The sequence below is a fragment of the Patagioenas fasciata genome, chromosome 1, assembly GCF_037038585.1.
Source record: "Patagioenas fasciata isolate bPatFas1 chromosome 1, bPatFas1.hap1, whole genome shotgun sequence".
NCBI lineage: Eukaryota > Metazoa > Chordata > Aves > Columbiformes > Columbidae > Patagioenas > Patagioenas fasciata.
In genome coordinates this window covers 8,825,205-8,845,853 of record NC_092520.1, presented here as the reverse complement: position 1 = coordinate 8,845,853, position 20,649 = coordinate 8,825,205, and the positions used below count along the sequence as shown (strand labels likewise).

Sequence of the window (20,649 nt, the reverse complement as noted above, 5' to 3'; positions counted from 1 at the left end):
GAAATAAATCAAGCTATTAGTGAGCAACAAGGACTTTGTATCCCACTGAGGTGTTATTTTACCTGTTCCCTTAAAGCCTATCCTTGGCTTAAGAAGTGTCAGCCTGTACTTTCTCAGCTGGGAATTTCTTGAAGCTTCTTCCAACCATTGAGGAAAACTGCGAGAAACTCAATAGCTTTTAGAAACAACTCCTCCCAAGAGTTTGGGATCTCTTTCCTGCACAGAATATTACTGTATTCTCACAAATGCATCCCCCAGCCTTATTTTAAATCGGTGCATTGTTGAACTAAATGAGATTGTTTGTGGCACTTTTTCAAATTCCCTGAGGCTCACACTGACATCACATCTTGGACAATGCTGTGTGTACTCATGCCCAAGGAGGGGCAAGGAAAATAAAGAGCGGGGAGTCAGATCTGAAACAACCATCTCACAACACATGGTCTGCTTTGGCAGCACAGTGTGAAATCTTGGAAAATTTGGGCATCACTTCACCCCAGGCATCCAGCCTGCACAGCCATGCTCACCCAGCACAGCAGCATATGTCTCATTAACCTTGATAGCTTTGTAGGAATTGCTGTTTTGTACAGTGCAGAAATGTTTCAAGATACCTCTGGTGTTTTAGGCACAAAATGACAGTCAAGGTGAAAAAAAAATAAAAGAAGCTTCCCTGCATTGGAATCCTCTTTCTTCAACAAATATTTGTGTGGGACATAGCGAAGAAATAAAACATACTTTCTATTAATAGCTAAGATAATTCATTTAGCTATTTTGTCGCTTCAGGCTAGTGGTGGAAGGTCTTATTTTCAGACATTTATTCAATTTCCACTATTCTCCATTCAAAAACATTGTCCTGGGGCAATTGTTACTTATTATTTTTTTGCTTCATTGCAGTTTCTTGCTTCTGCTTTTCACCAAGATTAGCTCTATCTCTTGGGAGTTGAGCATATTACACTGATTAGCCATATCTTCTTAATGATGATGCTGGCTTTGCTTCCTTCTAGCTCTTACAGACCTGAATTGACATGAGGAAACAAAATGCAGAGCTGACCTCTTCTAAAGTTTCCTAGGGTGGTAATAGAGGGAAAACGTATTTGTGGTCTTGACTAACTCTGTATTTACATTGGGCAGATACTCCTTTTTATCAGACTCTGCTGGTAAATGATTCCTAATTGCCTCCAGCTGCTTATACATTTCCCCCTTCCAAAAGTCTCCTGAGTGCCCAACTTACCAGCTATGTGGCTCATGTAAGTTTTCCCTATTATTTTCCCATAAGAATGAACTGCTTTAGCCTGCTTAGTGTATTTATGCTGATTGATGCAGACTAGAAAGCAGTCAAACACCAAACTGCCTGCAAATGTGAAGAGGGCAGGATACGGAGATAAGGAGCTGGGGGCAGACTGGGGCAGCTTCTATCTCCCCCAGAGCTGTTGTGTGCAGAAGATGCCAAGTGGATTCAGTTTGTACTAAATCACACTGGGAAAAGAAAAAGAAGGTATAATCCTACTTCATTATCTCCAGAATCAATAACAACTTAAGGAGACACACGAGCTGCTTAGGAACTGGGCAAGAATCTTTTTGAAATGAAACTGGAAATGTAGATCAGTCTGACCTGTCTGATTTTCAGACAAAAATAAAATTCAAAAAAAGAGACACTGCTAAATCAAGGCTCAAAACTCCCAAGTGAACTTTTCTGAAAATATTCAGAAAAACTTCCACAGCTAAGACATCGCATGCCAGTTTTGTACTTATACTCCATGAAATTCTAATATACTCAGAGTGGGAAGAGATGAAAAAAGGGTTTCTTAAAAGAGACCTGGGGAAAAAGTTTCTCTCTGAAAGCAGAGTGGTGGGGAAGCTAACGTGATTTTATTAATTCCATAAAATGGCATGAAAGCTGTAGCCTACAGCGAAAAACAAAACAAAACCATAACACACAAATCATTTAAAAAGCTTAAGCTAAAGCAGAAAATTCAATAGTAGCAAGAATACCAATACCACCTGATGTAATTATTCATATAACAGGATAGCCTTACAGACTAGCAAAAGCACAGAGATAATAAGAAGGACCATCAGTAATGCAACCAGAATCTTGGCAAAAGCGTCATGAAAATAAACATGGATATACCTCATTGGGTTAAACTGTTTTGCTATTATGATTAATACCATCTGCTAACATTGAACAATACCAATAATAAATGATTCACTCCCTGACTTCGAAATCTGCCAGGTGAAAACTACCTTCCCCTGTTATCTTCACTTTCCTACAGGCAGCCGTGCCACTCTTCCAGACAAGGAGATCTTCAGCCATCTCCTAAGGCTGTCTGGGACACACTATTGAATTAAAAAGAAGAACTGAGCAAAGACTGGAAGCAAAACCATCAATTTTTACCATTGAAAAAACGTAAAAAAAAAATCACAACTGTCTTGAACAAAAAAAGTATGCAGAAAGGAATGAAATGGATAAAAACATTCCTACGTGTGTATTGATCTTTTCTAAGGAGCAATACTGAGAGCAGCTGGAGAATTAGATTAGTTTGCTAGAGCTTCCTGATTAAGGGGGATTACTGTTTCTAATACAAACAGGTAATAGGGAATCGTTGAGCACATTACAAGTCTGAATGAATTTAAACGAGATAAATACATATATTACTTCAAGATAAGTCATGCTCCCTGCATGCCTCTTAGCTTATTAGAAGGAATATTTTGAGTACTGTCCAATGAGATACATAGGTTGCAAACATACATGTTGTGCAATTAGCCACTAATTAGACATAGGGGGTATATTTGATGGTCTGGATGCTCTGAAATGTTGATTACCTTGAGCATCAGATCATGTAAAACTGAAATAACGCCTGAAAAATCAAAGTAATACCAACAGATGTTGTGCGATTACTGCTGATACTCTTGAACTCATCATTCACGGAACCACAAAAACCCATCTCTACAACATAAAAGACTTGGCTGGAAAAGGCCTTCTTAATCAAGTCCAATTCCTGCCTTTACAGAAAATCAAAACCTAAAATCCTGTGCATAAACTGCTCAAATACTTCTTACAATTAGTTCAATTTTGGGTTTTCACACACAAAATCCAGTCCTCAAATGGTTAGAATCGTTCTTCTAAATGCAACTGAAGACTACTTATTGGCTTTTGCACCAACACAGTTCCTCTGTGTAAACTGCTCTTTCCCGTTGTATATTGATTCTCATGACAGGTTTATAGAGAGAACACAACTTCACCTACCAATCTCCATTTCGCTAAATAAACAATCCGATCTTTGTTTCAGTCTTTTCTGGTATGCTTGCCTCTCCTATAGCTGGCTTTTTTATCCTTTTTTATCCGTTACAATAGCTATGTCCTATATCATGCAATATCAAATGAATTCCTGAAAAATCAGACATATTGCATCGGTCGTATTTCTCTTTCTAACAATTAAAAGTATTATCAAAGATTGATATCAAGAAAATTTGCCAGACTATACTATACTATTTTTTTCTAATCCTATTTTGGATTTACCTCCCTGTTTTGTTTCCAAAGCCATGCTATGTTTTATGCATCTCCAGATCTGCTGAAAACACATAATTCATTTTTTCTTCTTTCCTGATGGACACTGTAGGTGTCATTTTCCAGACAAAAGTATTTGAGAGCCACTTCCTACTCCCTGTGCCAATTCTCCAGTATTCTGTGGTGGAGTAACCAGGTTTGTGTGACCTCAGCGCAGCAACGTCTTCCAGTTATTATCCATCCGTTGCTGGTCCTGTGTCCTACAGAAACAATGTAGGGCAACCAAGCTGGTGAGGGGTCTGGAGCACAAGTGTGATGGGAGCAGCTGAGGGACCTGGGGCTGTTCAGCCTGGAGAAAAGGAGGCTGAGGAGAGACCTTATCACTGTCTGCAACTGCCTGAAAGGAGGTTGTAGCATGGAGGGTGTTGGTCTCTTCTCCCAAGTAGCAAGTGATAGGATGAGAGGAAATGGCCTCAGGTTGCACCAGGGGAGGTTTAGATTGGATATTAGGAAAAATTCTTCCTGGAAAGGGCTGTCAGGCATTGGAACAGGCTGCCCAGGGCAGTGGTGGAGTCACCATCCCTGGAGGGGTTTGAAAGATGTGTAGATGAGGTTCTTAGGGACATGGTTTAGTGCCAGTGGTGAACTCAGTGATCTTGAGGGTCAGAATGATTCTGTGACTATTGTATTACAACCTTTCCGTTCAGTGAAAACTGAAAATACAAAGTGAATTTGACGATGTGTACCAAATATCAGCGAATATTACTAACCACCAAGTTGTTCAAGGTTTATGTCTACAGTGTCTTCATCAAATCAATACCTTTTGTGATTTTATTCAGCTCAGGTGTGCCAGACACAAGGATTTAGATAAAAAAGAGAAAGATCAGGGTCAATCCCACAGGAAGTAGAAGACTTCTGCTGTCTCCCTGCTGTGCTAGTGAGCCACGTGACAGACAAGGCTTATGGATTAGTAGACAATGGAAGTGCTGAAAACTTCCCGCTGGATACCCAGGTTTCTTATATTCTTTCATGATTCTGACAAGCACCCTGGAATAAGAACAACAACCTCAACAGCTTTTCCCAAGGACCAGCTGTTTGTTTGCTGCAGTAAGTGAATGCTTTGTTATCCTAACATGGTGGGAACTACAGGAAGTCAATTCCACACATGTGTATGTGTGTGTATATATATATATATATATAACATTGAATTCAAATATATATATATATATATATAATGTTCAAATATGTATATATACACAGAATGCAGAGACAAATAGGGAGAGAGAAAAAAAATGGGTTGTGTCATTTATTGGTGCAGGCTCTCCCACAGTTTCCAGCCTACAGCTACTGACAGAAGTTGGACTGAAGTACCATGTGCTCCCTTGAAAGCCAAATTTTTAGACCCATTTTCAGTGGGAAAATAATGATTTTTAATACAGTTGCAATTTTTCATGACTGCAGTCTATGACTTTACCCTAAGATTTATTTGACATCTGCAGACTGACTTTCCCTTTGCTGAAGAGGTTGTTGACAAAAATGGTGATAGTTTGTAATATTTTGTTAACATTATACTTAGGTTTAGTCTTGGTAGGCTCTTTTCTCCAAAGTTCTCTGATTTTCTCCTTCACTACTTGTGACTGTCAAGGATGATCCAGGCAGGAAAAAAGCAGTGGATCAAGATGATCCCTTCGCTTATGTGATTAAACAGCATTTAGCCCTGATAAACGTCATATCCATATAGCTTTCAGAGGCAGTTTGGACAGGAAAGGTCAAAACACAAAAACACTTAAAAAATTTCTTGCTGAACGAAGAAAGACTTAAGTTTCCTATGCAGACTCTACCAAGAAAGAGATCGATCAAATGAGAGACTTGTGTGAGATCGTCTGGGAGCGTGTTGTGGTCTGGGAATTGTGATCAAGTTCCTAAGTGTTGGTTCTGTTGGGGCAACTGACTGCACTTTGCAAAACAAATGGAGATGATTTAGTTTAGACCGCAATGATGAAGAATTGCATTGAATTACACTGCCTAACATTTTGCCAAGGACAAAGAGCACACGCTTCCACGGGTGCCAGGCATCAGAAACCTGCAACTGGAACATGAGCCTGAGCTCTCAGACTCAAAAGGAGACAGAGGTTGCCAGCCTCAGAGCCATGTGGGAGTAGAAAGGTCTCAGGGGGTGTAAGTCACAATTATATCTTTTTACAGATGTCTGACTAATTTGTTCTTGAAGATCCCCAGAGGTAGAGACACTTCAACCACACCAAACAGCCTATTCTGGTGCTCCTCGCTCCTTTCTGCAGCTGCATTTTTTCATAAAGTCTCATCTGTAGTTTTTAAGACCATTCCACCTAGATCACAATAAATACAAGAAAACAACATGGCAATCTGAAATATTTCAAAACTAACACTCTAGTAAAATTGACAAAAATAATGGAAAAAGGGGAACACAGCTGAACAGGCAAGCAGGGCTGGTTTTGTAAGTGAAAACCTTTTGAAAAACTCTGCAAGTGTCAGAAATGAGACCTTAAAGAAAATTACTGTGTACCAATTAGGACAAATGAAGCTCATTACTGCCAGTGGCCTACATGCTACCAAATGGGTTAGTATTGCTACAGAAACCTTTTTGGTGTGTCCCTGTAATTAGTACAAAAGTATTATTATTCTAATTAACTGAATCCCCAAGTACCTAGTGCAGTGTTCATGGCTGTAAGCAGGTTAATGTGAAAATTAATTTGTGCTAATCAGTGATGCCCAAACCAACCTGGCTGCAGTGGTGTTTTGTGGAATAACAATGTTTTCCTGTTGACTTATTTACAGTGAAGCTTCAAGAATGTCTAAACCCATCTCAGCTTTCACTTGTGATAAAACTCTTGTGATAGTTCTCTGTCTTCTTTGGATAAATTTATTGTAAAACACGCTCCAAAGTGAATAAGCAATGTACTTGTTCTGCACGTAGAAATTAATGAGATAAAAGATCTGAGCAGCTTCTTTAGCTTTTTCAAGTGGCTGGTTGGTTTCAACACAGACTGTTCTCCAGGATGAGTTACCTTTTCATCTTGAAAGGGTTATGTTTGACTTCTATGGCAAAACACATTGCCACATACACATGAGAAAGAAGATAAAATTCTTTCATGCACAAAACCTTAAGTGCAAGAGACTGTAGGAAAATTCAGAGGGGCTTGCACTCTGCCCTTCTCAGTTACAGGCAAGATGGGAAAATAATTAAGAAATCATTACTTGGAGATGGGGACACAACATGGTTGAAGTCAAATCAGGGGATGGCTCAGTGTTGACAGACAGGGAGAGAGAAGATAACTGTTTTCTGTACCTGCTGCTTTTTATTCTTCCACTAAAAAATCACGTCTTGCAGTGGACAGAGAATTTCTGTTGCTGGTTAACATTAGGCTGCAGAAAAACACTGTCATCACCTGCCAGTGCAATAGGGCAAATGAAGCTTCACAGATCAAACTAAGCCATCTTGTAGCTCTAACTATGCTTTTGCTTTCTGGACAGACTAGCTACACCAGCAATGGCTAATTAAGGTTTTTTTTTTCTCTCTCTCTGTAGTCTGTGTTAAACTAAACTTTTGCAACTTGCCTAGCTTGCCTTCCTTCAAAGGACTACAGTCCACTATAAATGTTTTTCATGAATACACAGAACCATCAATCCTTAAATTTAGAGCTTCAGCTTTTGGTCATCCTCCTGCAGAAATGTGCTACCGCAAAAAAAGTGAAGGAACCAGAGCTGAATCCTCACAATTTAGTCCCTCTCCTGGATGCCTTCTTGTTCCCTGCACCTTGAGTTGGGCAGATGACAAGGGGATTCTTAAAGGCTGATTTCAGCCTATTTGGGTTAATCTTCCCAACACCCTAAAGAGAGGCTCACCCACAGCTCAGTTCAGGGCCGCCATCCTCTGGAGGACCACCTCTCCGCATTGAGTACGGGAGGAGCCTGGTGGACCGGTTTTCTTTGCCCTTAACAGTAACAGCAGGGTTTTTCTCTGTGCCACGTCTTTTCTGTCCCCTGTCCTCAACATAATGAATCACAACCTTGATTTCTCCCTGCCTTGACCCTTTCTGTTACAACCCTAGGATGTAACTTCACAAAACACCACATTTTATGGTAAAAGTAGGCTCAGTGTCTTTGCCCCCACTGCCCCATCAGTTCTCTTGTGGGGCTACTCTGCCAGTTGGGACTACAGTTAAAGTTTGCAACGGGCACAGACTGAACCACAGGAGGTTCCGTCTAAACGTGAGAAGAAACTTTTTCACTTTGAGGTGCCAGAGCCCTGGACCAGGCTGTCCAGAGAGGCTGTGGAGTCTCCTTCTCTGGAGACATTCAAACCCACCTGGACACATTCCTGTGTGATCTGCTCTGGTGAACCTGCTTTAGCAGGTGGGTTGGACTGGATGATCTCCAGAGGTCCCTTCCAACCCCAACCATTCTGTGATTAGCCTTGTTTTTAATGAGCATAACAGCGTGGTCAGTGAGCTGTGGTAAGGAGCTGGGTACAAGTGTGCAGAGTTCCAGGCTTGCCAGCTTTTCCATCCCCTTTTCTGCTCCCTGGGCCCATCCATGACCCACTGTAGGCTCGGCAGAAGCTGGACACCCTCCCCACACCTCGGGGCTTTGTGGGCTGGGGAGCAACAACTCCATATTTCTTCACTCGCTGACTGGCCGGCAGATGCTGATGTGCCCTGTGCCAGTTCTTTGCCCTGCTGGAGTGGTTAATCCCTGCATTATTTCCTCCTTTCAGCTATCTGCCTCATGTTCCCACTATCCCTCCTAAATTACCTGTTGACATTTTTTTAGGAATACATAAGAATACTTTCTTTTCCCTTTCTTTAGCTTAACTGCTCTTTTGCATTTTTCCTAAGTGTCCTACCCATTCTAGATCTGTCAGGGTCATGAGTTTTTTGAAGAAAAGGTAAATTTGATTTTCCTTTCCATATATGCACCTGAGTTATTTTCCTGTTGTCCTAACTTCTGCCAGGTATTGAGCTTGTTGCATTCAATTTATCTCCATTCTCACAGCAGATATCCACCTGAAGAGTGGCCCATGATGATTTCAGGTGCAATTTGCTATCATTACTTTGACTTTCCTTTTCACAAAGCCTTTTAGTTGAAAGATAATCAAGGTGAGAGAGGCTGAGTTGGGAATGGAAACAATAAAGCGAATAAAGGGCAGTGAAACAAACTCTCTGTTCTATAAAATGTAATATGAATCTTGCTGAAATCTAGGCAAGTCACATTGGCTTAGATATGCTATTTTAAAAAATATTTTTAATATGTATTGTAAATATGTAAAATTGCAAAGGACAATAAATAAAGCTTTGTTATTTTATTAAAGGTAAACAGAACACTGAGAATATCTTACTATTCCAAGCTTAGAAGATACATAGAGGAGGTCCTAATGACACTACAAACACAAATTTAAAATCTTTTATAGTCAAGATTTCAACAGAACGTATTAGTTCAGTTCATTACAAAAAAAAAATATGTCTTTGAAATTACAAGCCTAGTTTGACTTTCATGTGTTATTAGTTCTCAGTGGAACTGAAGCATTTAAATTGATTGTAATGAGACATTAGCAGACACTATTACTGCAGCAAACCATTCCTGTTTTGAGATGGCTGTTTCAGGAGGCCTCTAAAAGTATCCTAACAGGCAGCGAGCACCATGCACTGACAAAGGGGAACAAAAATCGGCTTTGTGGAGGTTTGCCACACAGCTGGCATTGCTCTGCAGAACGTGCCAAGCGGCAGCTCCAACGGGCACCAGTCAAGGAGGGCAGCAGCCCCTCAAAGGGTAGGAAGGGATGCCAAGGGGTTTGCTGGTTAAATGCACATATGTTTTTAAAATATACACAAATGAATTTCTGCCAGATGTTAGAACAAAAAGAATTAAATCTCAATGGGGAGGAAAAAAAAAAAGAGACCAAATCAAAGCAGACTTCTCAAAGCAATAATAATTACTCACATATCTTTCTGACACCATGATGCTGAAGGTGAATCTATTCTGGGAATTACAAGACTTCTTATCTTCTGACTTCTACGTCAGCTCCTTTATTTTCAAAAGCCTCTCTCACCATTGTCAACCCTTTCTAGTTTCTGCTACTGTTTAAATACAATTCAACGAATGACCTGTGTCTGTGACTCTCCTTCTCTTTTCTCCCCTCATATTTCTCAATTTCTTTGCTATCTAATCATGCCAAAAGCCTGGAATGGTCTTTCACAATTACCCTGTTTTCATGAAGCTTTTAAGATTGTCATAGCTTTAAGACTGTCGTCAAAGCTTGTGCGTGTATATACAGATTTTTTTTTGTTTATTAATTTATAGTGATTGTGTAACCTAAATTTCTAAGGCAAGTACACTGGAGCAAAAAAAAAAAAAAGATTATGAAACACTCTGAAGAGAAACCATTGCAAATGTGACAGCTGGTAAGAATCACTATGACTTTCCTATTCCTCCTTCCCCCCGAGGTTACTGCCGTTGCTGGCCGAGGAGACAGCTGTAGCACGCTCATGAAGGGCAGAAAAGGCCTGGAGAAGACAGAATTGCCCTTTGGCAGTTCGATGTCTTGCTGGAAAGCTTGTCAACCTTATTTACATTTTAATTTGCATGCCAGCCTCTACAAGGCCTTCTATTAGGATTCTGCTTTAAAGTATCTCCTTCAATATAGTCACGACCTTTACATGTCTTAGGCTGTCACCCTGCGGGGCTGCAGGCCTGGCTCGCTGAGCTTTCCATAAGACCAGCGGCAAGAAATGCCAGGCTGAGCATGACATTTATCCAAACACTTGGCTGCTCCTAAGGTAGCCTTTCTTAATATATATATATATATATATATTTAAAAATTATTATTTCCTGTAGGAGACTGAAGAGTGGTGTGGCCAATGGTTGCATCCCGCTAAAGGAGAGCGCTGAGGGAAATTCCCTTCTGAGCAAAACTGGCAGTGCGCATCACCTGTCAGAGGCTGCCCTCAGAGCAAAGGAGGTAGGAGGGATGAAACTGGGCATTGACTGATTACTATTGACATTATTTTTACCGACAGACTGACAACAGAACTTGTCAGGATTATACCCACTGGCTAGTTAAGGGGAACACTGCCATAAACATGCCCTGCTCCAGATAAATCGCAGCACAGGCACAGAAGTACAATGCAGGCATTAGCCCACAGCCTGTCAAGCTGCTGCAAAAATATGTGATCTTTCTTACAACCGAAATAATGCCAGTTGAAAACATACACACATTATTCAAGGTTTTATGAGAATTACCTCTGTTGCACCTTCTGGTCATTACAGAAAAGACTCTAGTGAATATATTTTGATCAAGTAAAGCTTTCAAAGTCTCTGAAGTATCCCTGGCATATGCAGCGGTGTTTTCATTGTTAGTGGCTAATCCCAACTTTCACCCCTTTGGGATTTTGAAATACAGAAGCATTCTCTTCTTGAAGGTACAGAGAACACCTCTGGGGATATGTATATCAGAAACCATTTCTAACTCTATAACTTCTGCATTTTGGATTTTTTTTTATATATATATATATATGCATATATATACACACAAAATCTTTGTACCTTGTGACTATCAACAGCCATTGTAAGAATAAGGCAAAGGTGGGCTGTACTGTATTTGGGGAGAAGGAAGATGACTCCTCTAGGTCAGATTGCAGGGACAGTGAGACTGGATCTCCCTCACATATCTGTGTTCTGGGACCATCTCAGAGTTTTATCAACATATTCCACGGTATTATAGGGAACCTGATTGTCCCCTTTTCTCCAGTGTCCACTTCAATGTGTCATCATGGAATCTCACACTGAATAAATCGCATCAGGCCTGAATCGGAGTTTGTCAGTCTTTCCAAAGAAACAAATGGGAACAGCATCAGGGCAACATTGGAACTTTTACATTCAGGAGTAAATTTGAACTGTTCAGATATCATTGAGGTGGCATTATCAACACTGGGTAGAGAAGATTAAAAACTCACACATCTGTGTGGGCACATCAACATTTCTTCACTTTAAGGCATAAGAAAGCCCTGTGTTGGCTTCAGGTTTGAGGAGAACCAAGATGCAGGATAATTCTTCTGAATTCTGTATCTCCTCAAACCCATAGATGCAAACTGAGTATATTGGCACCAGTCCTTTCTGTTCCATAAGATAGTGTGTGTCCATGATAAAAGAAACAAACTATTTATTTTTTATTTGGTTTTTACTGCTTTGGGTGCTTGACTGCTCCATTTACCCCAGGTCAGAGACCCTTTATCATAGGGATCTGTCATTGCAAGCATGAAGATATATGGATCTGAAATGCCATAATTTCTGGTGGATGGCACCATGCCATCAGTCTGTAATTTCAGTGCTGGAGGTTTCTGTCAACCTCTCTTACGTCTGATCTGCCACACATTCTTAACTCTGAGAGTGCTGACCTAAGAGCAGAGTCTGGTCTGGCTACGTGACGGCTGAGACTGAGGACCTGGGCAAGAAATGGCTGCATGGAGTACTGTAGTGGTATCGCTTTTTAAATCCTTGTCATTCTTTATTACAATTCACCACAAAGTTTGGAGGCACCAACATGGACAACAATGGAAGAAATAAAACATTCCGAAAGGGCTGTGATATGCTACCTACAACTGAACAGAAACTAAACTTCTGAAGAAATCTGGGATCAAAGGACCTGGGAAATGTCAGTTGGATTGTAGTTCTGTCATGTTACAAGTCTCCATGCAGCAAGTATGGGAGAACAAGCTCTGCAACAGATCAGAGCCAATTATCAAAGTAATCCCATTTGGCCATAAAAATATCTAGTCATTTAATACTGCTAAGCCTTGTTTGTAATCACAGAGCTTAATGAGAACAACTTAGACTGAAAGGAAGAAAGGGAAATCTCTGGAGTAGAAAGGCTGCTAAAGAGGACGTTAACAAATGCAAGTAAATTTGAGGTTTTAACTTCTTTTATATAGGCCATACACTATTCATAGAGGATTTTTTTTTTTTTAATCAGCCAACCCAATGCTGAAGCCAGCATCAAGATTACGAAAGCGCACTTTTGTTTTCACACTCTGTGCCATGTAGGCAAGTCTCTCAATTAAGGAAAGGTTTCTTTTGTTTGAATGACGTTCTGTTTAATTTCTGGCAGGCAGATTTCAGAAATAATTACCATCTATAGAAGGGTGAATAGCAGATGAATCTATAATTTTCATTACCCAACAGAATTTCAAAGTGAACTCAAATTCTAAACACGCATTTGGAAGATCTCAACAAAGGGTATTGGACAAAAGTAGTGTTTTTTAATTCAAATCTTGAACAAGAATAATATTAGCAATTAGAGGGACTTAACATCTGAGAAGAGCCTGAGAAATATTGTCAGAATACTGAGAAGGATCTACACACCTTTTGAGACATGTTTAAGGCATATTGGATGTCATGCCCCGAACACTAGGGAATGGTTTGGTCAACACTAGGTGATCTCCAGAGGTCCCTTCCAACCCCAACCATTCTGTGATCAGTGCTACGTATTAAAGATTTCAGCCAGCTTATATTGTAAATTCCTGATGGAAGGGAGAAAAGAAAATGATTCTTGGTGATTTCCAGTGATAGGACAAGAGGCAATGGAGACAAATCAAAATACAGAAAATTCGATTTAAACACTAGAAAAAACTTTTCTTGTGCTAAGGATGATTGGTTACAGGAACAGGCTGAGCAGAGAGGCTCTGGAGATATTCAAAACCTGACTGTACAGGACCCTGAGCTACTTGCTCTTGCTGACCCTGCTAGAGCAAGACATGTTGGACTAGATGACCCAGCTGCCTTCCAGCCTCAACTGTTCTGTGATTTTGTGAAACAAAGGGTCTAATTCTCTGTGGCTCTATACAAATGTAATACACAAGCAAACCTCTTTCTCCTCTTCCACTTAGAAATACAAAGCTGGTAAACCCCACTGGCAAAATAGTCTAGGGTTAACAACTTCATTCCTTTGGAATGTAAAGATCTTTAGAATAAGTAAAATACTACACTTAGCTTCACCAGTGTCCCCTGGCTCACATTATCCTCCCTGGTGACAGTGCTGTTGAATAACTGGGTACAGCAGTATAAAGGTTTAATATCCGGCTATATTTAATATCAAACGCCCTGATATTGGCAGTGCCCACGATGGCTACAGGTCTGTTAGCATTTTCAAAGCTTTATAACATCATAAAAACTCATGGAGTATAGAAATGAGTCAACCAGTACTTATAATTGCTGGTATTTAGCACCAGAGATGATGACTAAGAAGCTAAATTTGAAATACCTGGAGTTGGTGGAGTCCAAGTACAAATCCTGGGGAAGATCAACTAAGCACTACATTTCTGTGAATTAAATACACTGAACTGTATGCAGCTTAGTGGATGTAGAACTTTTAAGTGAGCACTTAAAAACACATTTATTCTGCGCATGTGCCACAGACATATTCAATTATCTTGCAAAATGAGTATTGTTTTGACTTGGTGTTCCCTGAATGCAGAATATTGCCATGTTTGGCATTCAGATTCCTGCCCTTTCATCAGAAAAGGTGGCTGTATTTCACGTTTTCAGAAATAATGTTTAGGAAATTCCCTGGGGCATAATTTTCAATGGCAGATGTCATGTGTTTCATATGCTGAAATGCAGTTTGACAGCATTTCAAACGGTCTTTCCTTTCTGGATTAACCAACTCTACAAAACATTAAATTGAAAGAAAGACCTAGGCTATTAGTATCGAAAGATCTCAGAAGTTTCTCCATTAGAGAAAGAACTTCATTAAAAAAGGATTTCTTGGGATTACACATTAAATTTGTTTATAAATGGCAGTTTATGCTATGTATCTATATGCCAGTTTATGCAATTTATCTAATAAATTGCTGATATTCCAAACCACATGCTAACAAAATTTACAATTGTATTGGTTTTTATACAAAAGAATTCTGAAGTGTTCCACAAACTCCATGCAGTCCAAACACCATATACCAATGGTATCGACCCCAGTGGTGTCAGTCACAATTACAGAAGTGATGCAAGTAAATCAAAGAACAGAACAGTGGCGAAATTAAAATGGTGCTTGATCTGCAGATCGCGTAGATTAATTTAACTACAACTTTATCCGAAAGACTTACAGATTATTTCAGAGTTACACCTCAACCAGAAAGTGAAGGGCTGAGTCAGCTCTCCCAGATGTTAACCAAAGGTTAAGGCAGACATTGACCACATTTGTGTTCTCAGCCTGGTTGTTGATTTGCATGTTTTTAGGCATATGTAAATGATGTAAGCAAGATCAGAAGTAGATTCCATACATCTTCAGATCAGTGCTTAGGCCTTTCCAATTTTCATTATTTGAGTGAGTGACTTTAATATTTGATTTCAAATTATTTACTTCCGTGCTGGGAAAACCTGTAAACTAAGTGTAGTTGTTCAATGAAAAATTGACATTTTAATCCAAATATAATTTGCCAGTATAAGGATACCAATTTTCAGCACAGATATTCGAAAATTAGCCCCTCTAACCCCTCTTTTCTCCCTGCCTCAAGTGACAGTTTTGGGCAATCGAAGATTCAGGAGGATGAATTAAAGGTGTTCACCAAGTTTCCAGGTGTTATCGCAATTTTCACTTTTAAAGGTGTTGCCTTAAATCTGGAAACTTTGCAGCAACATAGGTTACAGGTTTTTTTTCAGTAGAATAGACTCAGGGTTTTATTTTATATTTTTTCTCTCTTTTTCATAGTGATCTCTGACTTCTACAAATATTTCTATTTATATTCTAAAAATGATAACAGGAATAAGGAAAAAAGAGTTTACACATATAGGTCTGAACAAGCTGGACCTATTTTGAACCTCATGATGACAGGAAATATCAGGCACATTTTACCTTCATTGTATACTTTTAAAATAACTCCTAACTGTAGAAAATTAAGCATGGTTTCCACTGTCGGGTGAGGTAACCTAACACTGTGGAAAGGTATAAGGGGTAAAAGAAAAACAGATGATAAAAGTGTTATTTATTGTACGGATTCAAAAGAAAACACGCCAGGTAGCTGAGTAATTTCAAGCAAAAAAAATGTTAATTCCCGTGTTTTGAATCTTAAAAATATCTCCCATGATAAATACAATCAGTAATTCTTGATCAAACATTTTTGTAAGAATTAGTTGACAGGCCTACAGACAACATCTACAGCCTAAGCTTGTTTCTTCCTCTATTAACCAAGCATACCAAAAATAAACTGAAGCAGAAAATGTCAATGTTTCCATCTTGTTAGGTTTAGATGCTTCTTCAGCCAGCCACAGATTTACACTTTATATTCAATATCTCAAACATTTTAGGTAATATGTTGGATTTTAAGGCTTATGAATAGTGTAGGCCAAAAAGCCGGAGTAATTTATGAATCTCAGATAAACCTGAACTAAAAGTTAGAAATGTCTTTCACAGTAATTCCACTAGAAGATGCCTAAAACATGCAGTTCTACCTGCTTTCTGCCTTCCGGCCCTTCTGCTTTTGTTATTTCATATCACTACCACTCAGTTCCTATGCACTGAAATGAATTTAATAAAAACAAAGCAGGATTTATTCACAGCTCTGAAAAAATGGGAGAAAGCTGACTATGAGCGTTGTCATTTCAGCAGTCAGGTGAGAGCAGCAAGAAATGGAAGTAAAATCAAAGGAAGATAGATATGTCAGTACAAAATATCTGCACCACATAAATTTACAAAGGTCAATATGAAATTGCCACCATCAAAATATCTGAGTTGCTCCACAAAGTTATTTCAGGAGTCTTGTAAGACCAGATCAGTCTACTGTTATAACTCAAATATGATAAAATTTCAACTAAAATAGAGGAAACCAAACATAAACAGGAATAATTTAAATTACATTCAGCATTCCTGAATGATTTCTTTAATTCAAACAAGAACACTGTAGAACACCTTTAGAAAATTGTACGTTTTTTTTGACTGACAAATTGCAAAATATTGTGAAATGAAAGTAATTCCATTACTTGAAAAAAGTGTTTTGTATGTAGGAGTGCTATTTTCTCCCTCCTCTGAAACTTGTTTCTGTGTTGGATGGGTATATTTCACAGAAGTATTTAACTCTTGTGGTTGTACCTCAAGGAGGAGAATGGAGAGAACTGCTGGTAACAGCTGAATTTCACCTCATGCCATCTGCAAATATTTTTACTTTGCATTTCTGAACTACACCCCAACCAAAACCAACAGCAGCCAACCTACACTGGCATTTCTATACCCAATGTAGAAACACCCACCGAGAAGGGCAAGGGTAGCCCATGGGCCGTCAAGCAGATTAACATTTTGCCCATTCCCAGTTTTCCATCTGGGATAACAGATTCCTTTCTCAAGGAATATTTTGGTAGTGGGAGACACAGATTTACTACAAACAAATGGAGATCAACAGCACTGTACAGAAATACAGAGAGAACAAAATACCACTTACATAAAAAGGTGGTGGATACTGAGGGTGATGCTATTTATGTTTGTACTTTCTTCGAACAGCTACAAGTAGGTTTTTTGAAGGAAAGCAGAGATTTTTCTGTAATGAGTAATGCTTTCATTGCATTTCTTAGACACTGCTAGATAGAAACATTCGCTCCTCAGTATTACTAGCTGCTTTGAATGTTTCTTTTTAATTGTTGTACACATTACCGAACATAGCAAAGCACTTCTGAGAATATAATTTACTTAAAATTTAGAAATACAGAACTATAAAAGAAAACAAAATGACCAAAGTGAACGGATTACAGTCTGCCTGACTAGTTCACTTGTTCAGTTTCAGCATGTGGCTGTACACAACACATTTCAATACGTTCTTTATTATTTCATAACGTTAAAGGTTATTACCACAACACAAAAAAGCGATAATAGCAGGTTCCTAAATTAGCATTTGCTTAGCTCAAGTGCCAGTTCACTAATCTCTTTAAAACCTAGCATAAATAGTATTGTAAATCATGCTTACAGAGTGGTGGGTTTCTGTTGTCTTCCGAATAAGAAACATCTCATCAAGAGTACAGTAATGAATTAGAAGGGACACACCATGTCCCACTCTGTCACTTTGCAGGTTCTTCAAACACAACACACTGACCAGTAAAGATGACATTAACGCTCAGGATTTAAAAACTGTTGTCAATCTAGATTACAGTTCTGCCTGGCTAAAATAATAGGAGATTTCTGCTAACACTAAGAAAATATTCTGGGAATGAGCACTCCATCTGCAGTTTTATCAGGTTGACTTTTGAGTGAGTGCATTGGTAATCCCCAGGTAGAAATACGGTGATGCCATAAGCATCTCCCTGTAGTACAAAATAAAAACTCTATATTAATATACAACTTTAGGCCACCAACCAATAACTTGAAATTTGCACAGAAGACACAGTCTTTATGAACATGTTCTCTTTCTGCTTCAGTTGCCAAATTTTTTCCTTTCACGCACTGTTTAATAATCCTTTAAAATGGTGTTTCTCTGCCCATATCTGGACATACAAAACCCATACTGTTTTTCACTGTCACATTGCCATGCTTTACTACGTTCTGTCTCTTCCCTGCCATAAAGTTACGTTGACTATTCTCAACATTGAGGATACTTCATTTCTAACCTATCATTTCAACCCACTCTTCTGCTGAAGGACTCCTCTCTGAAAGCCCACCACTATGATTGCTGGTGTCTCCACAGCGTTGTTTCATGCCCATCATGAGTACCGAACTCAAATCTCAGAATGCTGTGAAGTAGCATGCATTGTCACTTTATCAGTAAAAAGTAAGAAGACCTTTAATATATGGTTAATAGTTTTCAATTCTATGCACTAGGGTTCTCTACACTTGAGATTCAGTAATATAAGTTGAGTCTTTTAATTAAAAGTATAGCTTGTTTCTGAGTGTGCTTGAAAGATGAAAATAGGGGTGTTACAGACACGGAAGCATTTGAGTTTACAGACCACTGCTACAATCTTCAGTCACTTTTGAGACAGACAAAAAACACAGTTGCACAGCTACACAGTCACATATTAGCTGTATTTACTGCAAACTGAAAAGGAACTCTCCAAACAGTAGTGCTGGGTGATCCAATACTCTGTTTCACCAAAAATGTCAACCATCAGCTGCCATGGGACTTCGCAGCAAACTTGAAGGTCAGTAGACGCGAGGTATTTCAGACCAAAGAAAAAAGAAAAAAAAAAATAAACAAATTAAAAAGCTAAGGACATTTATTGAAGATGATTTCCCCCAGCCATCTCTATTTTATACAAAAGATAATCTGAACGTCGGTGCCTTGGCTGGTTTCAGTTGTAACCAAAAGGCACCAGCTGAGAAAGATTCCTCTTGGACAGCACATTTCTGCTACTTGAAAGTGCTATGCATCAGTCCTAAAATAATATCTCTATTCAGAACCTAATGGGAATCCAACACAGTTCTTGGCATTGAGGTGTAGTGCGATTCCAGCAGGATGGACCACTAACCACATGGATGCTGTCACCTGGACCAGCCCTGGTAACTAAGGGGATTTAAGGCACGCTGCTTCCCGGAGAGCACGGCCGTCCTTGCTGCAAGCTGGGAGGCACAGATCGCAGCAGCAACCTCATATCCACAGAAAACAACTGTGCTCTCCAGACCAGAGAGGATTTAAAATACAGTTCTTAGTCACTGTTGTTTTTCCTTCAGCATCACTCCTGGACTGTGACCACAAAGCAGCAGTAGGCACGTACCCAGGATAAAAAGTGTCTTTTGCCACATCCACTGGCTATATTCCTTGGTCTTATCTGGACAGAACTTCAAGAAGCTGATCTCATCTGTGCTCAAGCCTCCATCCCACTACCTGCACAGTGAAGTAGTTAATAGCTTAATTATTGTGTTATAACAAATAGTGAATCTGGAGCTCTGATGTCCGCAAGAGCCATGTGTCCACAGCATAACTTTGTCCTTTTAGGGTTGCTTTTTCTGTCTTAAATTATACTTCCTCAGTTACAGTATATACACTTACATGGTTAATGTTCAGATTGCTGAGATTACACCATAGTGATGCATGCAATATAAATGCCTAGACAGATGGATGCAATATCACAGATTTCTGAAAGGAGGAGAACTTGCAAAGCCAGAAGCTCACACTTCAAGAAATCTCATTTGCTAGCACAGAGGTCACTGAAAATAGATCTGAATGCTTAAAAAGCAGTGAAACACTCTAAAATAAAGCACTGCTGACAAAGGTATATACTCTTTCCTAGAAATAGGCTCTCATCTGTTAGGCTGCCAGGAAATGATCACGAGAAATTCTGATTTTTTTTTTCAGATTTATGATTTATAAAGAGCAAGTGCAAATCTGTTCTGCAAAGGAAGTCTGTGGCAAAGGCCACTTTGCCAATAGCCTTTCTCTTTAAATAAAAAATGATGCTAAAATGAGATACCTTATTAATTAAACCAGGATCTGTCCTGCAGATTCACATATAACTCACAGAAGAGATTATTTCTAAATGAGAAGTCACAACACAAGTTCAAATCACTACAGAGTAAACAGTTTGGACTGATGACAGATGAGAGGTCTCTGGAAGAGTGTCTCTCTCCAATTACTAATAATACAGCAATAAGACAACAGGTGATGTTTTGCCAAGCCCTCTTGATACTTTGACAAAACAAACTTGGCTCTTCAACCCACAGAGAGAAAGAAAAGCAGGCACAGAAAGACAAGAGCAACAACTGCCCCTTTGATAACACTGCTACTGATACAAGGAAAAGTAAAATTATCACTCGTGACAACCTGCCTTTTCTGAGGAGGGGTACAGGTACTGTACTGCAATGCTAATATTTCAGTTTCATAAACTCTGCTTTTCAATCCCTTCCTGCTTAAACCAACAATAAAACTGCTGGCTTACTGATCTTTAAAGGTTACTAGCAAGATAATACGGCCAGATATCAAAGGAGCTTTCTTGAAAAGATGTAGAGGTTATAATGAAGCAAGTGATAATTAGAGCAAAGAATTTAAAGCTGGTGAAATTCAAAAAGTAATGCAGACATTATAGGAAATAAACCTTTCCTTCCCTAGCTCTGCTAAACCACGTTTACCAGTTTGTTTCAAAGTCTCCCTTTGCCTTTCATCTTACACATATTTCAGCACTGTTGTTATGCAAGATGGGGA

The 20,649-nt window shown here is 39.2% G+C and overlaps 1 protein-coding gene across 30 annotated transcripts in view; it reads right to left on the bottom strand.

Annotated features, from left to right (window-relative positions):
- Positions 1-20,649, bottom strand: part of DLG2 (discs large MAGUK scaffold protein 2) — a 1,047,967-nt gene that overhangs the window by 103,682 nt on the left and 923,636 nt on the right. The window lies entirely within an intron of this gene.